This window comes from Macrobrachium nipponense, chromosome 5 (assembly GCF_015104395.2).
Source record: "Macrobrachium nipponense isolate FS-2020 chromosome 5, ASM1510439v2, whole genome shotgun sequence".
NCBI classification, from domain to species: Eukaryota; Metazoa; Arthropoda; class Malacostraca; order Decapoda; family Palaemonidae; genus Macrobrachium; species Macrobrachium nipponense.
Window position 1 is genome coordinate 117,974,527 of NC_061107.1, and position 5,406 is coordinate 117,979,932.

The window sequence follows — 5,406 nt, forward strand, 5'->3', positions numbered from 1 at the left end:
CTATATTTTTTAGTGCTCTGTTGGCTTTAATTTGAATATCAGTGAAATGTTTGAATATGTGCCGAACATATTGATATCATTCTGAATGATCAAGATAAAATCTTCTATAGTAATCTGAACCATTGACTTGTAATTTGAGAGTACAACATTGTAACCACTTACTTACAGAAGACATAAAAGGAAAGGAATCCTATTTATATCTGAATATAGTTTAGAATCATGTCAGAGATATTTACTTACATCTATGGTTGTTTACACTCAATCTCTGCCCACTAGCAATGGAAAGACAAATGCTGTCCAGCTAGACAACAGCATACCTGGTTCCATACCTTTTATACCCTATGTGTTTCGTAGATAGAGTGCTGCCCTAAAGAATAATAGGTCAGAGGTCCATCGATTTCCAGGAGAAACTATCTGTTGTTATAATGCTTAATGTTGAATTGCTCCTCTTCTTCTGCCCTCTTCTCCCTCTCTCTCTATCTCCTCTCTCTCTCTCTCCTCTCTCTCTCTCTAGTAGATAGTTATGCATAATTTAGTGGTTCATGAAGTTAATTCACTCACATAACCGAAATATACTTAGATTAAATGAATAAACGGTCATCATAGATCTGTATAGCCAACAAGTAAGATAGAGAGATGGATATTATTACCATAATATATTATTGCCTCCGAAGTGAAATAATGTTACCCGAATATTATTACATCTAGATAACATAACCTATAATGTGACATAGATATAGACGGATACTATTACATCAAGATATAATTGCTTCCTAAAATGGAGATGAAAAATAGATGTATGGAGTACGACTGCATTAAAACTATTATTTCAATCCCAATGCTAGCGTAAAGTGCTATAATACAGTTTCCATAGCAAATCTGCGTACGATTTTCGTGATGATGAAATTGAACCAAGAAATCATCGTTTTACGTACTATGCCCATAGAAAATGCAGAGACCATAAAAAGCCCCTTTCATCATTTCGAATAAGAAAATGTATTCGAGACTTTATGTCCCGCGAAGATGAGTCAGGATTTTAGGGCTCTGCAAAGGGCCATTCTCTATTCTCATATTGCGGCGAGGATGGAGAGAAAATGAGGGGAGAGGCGTCAGCACGAAAGGAAGACAACTTGTCATCGTGTCCCTCAATCCTCTTTCCGTAACATGTTGATGATGGGTTATGCTGTTCGTCGCAGTCACACCAAATGTAGGGGAGAACCATTTAACTCCATTTCCTAGGAATTATTGCCTTTGCCAGTTCGTAAATGTATTGAGTAATTGAACGTGCTGTTCCTCTCCTGCCAGTTTAATAATAATAATAATAATAATAATAATAATAATAATAATAATAATGATAATAATAATAATAACAATAATAATAATAATAATAATAAAAATAATAATAATTAATAATTAGCTGAAGTAGCTCCAATACTCATGCAGAAGAGTGTGATCCTAGAAACGGCGCACCTAGTAAGAAAAGTGATGGACTACTAAGGAAGCAGGATGCAACCTGGAACCCCAAACTATTAATATCATCCAGTCGAATTGGAGGTCTGTGATAGAAAAAAAAATGTAAAAAAAAAAAAAAATAAAAAAAAAAAAAAAACTAATATAATAATAATAACAGCGGCACAAGATCAGGCCCTAAGAACCAGATATGTTCAAAGAACGATAGACGGAAATAACATCACTCCCATATGTAGGAAGTGCAATACGAAAAATGAAACCATAAACCACATAGCAAGCGAATGCCCGACACTTTCACAGAACCAGTACAAAAAGAGGCATGATTCAGTGGCAAAAGCCCTCCACTGGAGCCTGTGCAAGAAACATCAGCTACCTTGCAGTAATAAGTGGTACGAGCACCAACCTGAGGGAGTGATAGAAAACGATCACGCAAAGATCTCTGGGACTATGGTATCAGAACAGATGGGGTGATACGTGAAAACAGACCAGACGTGACGTTGATTGACAAAGTCAAGAAGAAAGTATCACTCATTGATGTCGCAATACCATGGGACACCAGAGTTGAAGAGAAAGAGAGGGAAAATTGGATAAGTATCAAGATCTGAAAATAGAAATAAGAAGGATATGGGATATGCCAGTGGAAATCGTACCCATAATCATAGGAGCACTAGGCACGATCCCAAGATCCCTGAAAAGGAATCTAGAAAAACTAGAGGCTGAAGTAGTTCCAGGACTCATGCAGAAGAGTGTGATCCTAGAAACGGCACACATAGTAAGAAAAGTGATGGACTCCTAAGGAGGCAGGATCAACCCGGAACCCCACACTATAAATACCACCCAGTCGAATTGGAGGGCTGTGATAGAGCAAAAAAAAAAAAAAAAATAAAAAAATAAAATAATTAATAATAATAATAAATAATATATGAATTAATTAATAATTAATTATTATATATTATATGATTATTATTATTATTATATTATTATTATTATTATTATTATTATTATTATTATTATTATTATTATTATTATTATTATCTAGGAAGGAGACCCTCTTTGAGGCAAACTCCTTGAAAAGAACTTATATTTCGCCTTCTCAACCTGACTTTTAAGTTTCTTCGTTTCAGCAGGCTGTATTATTTACATGCTGGAACGTAGAAGCTTATACGCCACGTTGAGACTGCAAAATATAAAACTCGCCATCATGCAAATGCCATTCTTTTTAACGAATAATAATAATAATAATAATAATAATAATAATAATAATAATAATAATAATAATAATAATAATACTCTTCGTAGTAGCCATGATTCCCATGACAAAAGTACTACAGAAGATGGATGCTGGGTACCAACTCAAGAAACGAGGCAACAGAATTAACCATCCAAATGATGTTCATGGACGACATCAAGCTGTATGGTAAGAGCATCAAGGAAATAGATACCCTAATCCAGACTGTAAGGATTGTGTCTGGGGACATCAGGATGGAGTTTGGAATAGAAAAAATGCATCTTAGTCAACATACAAAAGGGCAAAGTAACAAGAACTGAAGGGATAAAGCTACCACATGGGAGCAACATCAAACACATAGATGAGACAGGATACAAATACCTGGGAATAATGGAAGGAGGGGATATAAAACACCAAGAGATGAAGGACACGATCAGGAAAGAATATATGCAGAGACTCAAGGCGATACTCAAGTCAAAACTCAACGCCGGAAATATGATAAAAGCCATAAACACATGGGTAGTGCCAGTAATCAGATACAGCGCAGGAATAGTCGAATGGACGAAGGCAGAACTCCGCAGCATAGATCAGAAAACCAGGAAACATATGACAATACACAAAGCACTACACCCAAGAGCAAATACGGACAAACTATACATAACACGAAAGGAAGGAGGGAGAGGACTACTAAGCATAGATAACTGCTAAACATCGAGAACTGAGCACTGGGGCAGTATCTGAAAACCAGTGAAGACGAGTGGCTAAAGAGTGCATGGGAAGAAGGACTAATAAAAATAGACGAAGACCCAGAAATATACAGAGACAGGAGAATGACAAACAGAACAGAGGACTGGCACAACAAACCAATGCACGGACAATACATGAGACAGACTAAAGAACTAGCCAGCGATGACACGTGGCAATGGCTACAGAGGGTAGAGCTAAAGAAGGAAACTGAAGGAATGATAACAGCGGCACAAGATCAGGCCCTAAGAACCAGATATGTTCAAAGAACGATAGATGGAAATAACATCTCTCACCATATGTAGGAAGTGCAATACGAAAAATGAAACCATAAACCACATAGCAAGCGAATGTCCGGCACTTGCACAGAACCGGTACAAAAAGAGGAATGTGCAAGAAAAATCAGCTACCTTGCAGTAATAAGTGGTACGAACTCCAACCTGAAGGAGTGATAGAAAACGATCAGGCAAAGATCCTCTGGGACGATGGTACAGAACAGATAGGGTGCTACATGCAAAATAGACCAGACGTGACGTTGATTGACAAAATCAAGAAGAAAGTATCACTCATTGATGTCGCAATACCATGGGACACCAGAGTTGAAGAGAAAGAGAGAGAAAAAATGGATAAGTATCAAGATCTGAAAATATAAGAAGAATATGGGATATGCCGTGGGAAATCGTATGCATAATCATAGGAGCACTAGGCACAATCCCAAGATCCCTGATAAGGAATCTAGAAAAAACTAGAGGCTGAAGTAGCTCCAGGACTCATGCAGAAGAGTGTGATCCTAGAAACGGCGCACATAGTAAGAAAAGTGATGGACTCCTAAGGAGGCAGGGGATGCAACCCGGAACCCCACACTATAAATACCACCCAGTCGAATTGGAGGACTGTGATAGAGCAAAAAAAAAAAAAATAAATAAATAAGAAAAATTAAAAAAGAAAATAATAATAATAATTACAGTGGAGAAACGAATCCACAGTTATGTAAATGTGCATAGATTGATTTTTTTTAAATTTAAATATGTGTCAATTACATAACTGTGGATTTGTTTCTCCATTTGAAGACTTGTGCTACTATGAGTATTTTCTAATAATTAGAGTGATATGCACAATGTTCATAATATTAAAATTGCGGAAAGTGTTTGAAATTGTATCTGGGAAGCTATTTATATGCATGTCACTTATTTTTTTTCTTGTGTTGTAACGGAATAATAGAGGCTGAAGAAGACAAGATATCAAGAAAATGTTTAAGCGATAATGGAACACATAATGTACGTGCTATCACATCACAAGAGAGAGAGAGAGAGAGAGAGAGAGAGAGAGAGAGAGAGAGAGAGAGAGAGAAAGCGGACATCGGGAAGGACGCTCAGAGAATTCTAGGCTTAATGATACGAAAACATGAAAATCACCAGATAAAACTGGTGGCATCCGTCCCTTTTTATGTATTCATTTATTATTTATTTTTCATTTAATTATCTGTTTATTTATTTATTATTTTCCATTTATTTGTGTATTTATTTTTGTAGGCCAGGAAATTTAGCTAATCTTTGGATGGGAGGTGATTGTCGGACAGATTTATTTACCGTTATTCTAGCTCCAATAATAACGAAACATTTTTTTATACATGTCTTCGTGTGTATTCTACCTGTGGTTATATACATTTTTCAATTCAACTGCTGAAGATGTAGAACCAAATTTTACACAATAATAGCCAGGAAAGGCCAAAGGGCTATAATATTATTACAGAATGTGATAAACCAACAGTTGTTCCTACTGATTTTGTTAGTACTGGCAGCTGTTATTGTTGTGGAGTGATCGTAAAGCTTTTCATTTTACTTGTCCCTTTCTTCTCAATTTACTTAGTTCTTATCATTAAAATCAGGTGCCGTAATCAGCCATCTCTCTTTTGTGAGAGGGATGCAGGGTCTCCGTTTAATAATTAATAATTTTCGCTTGGT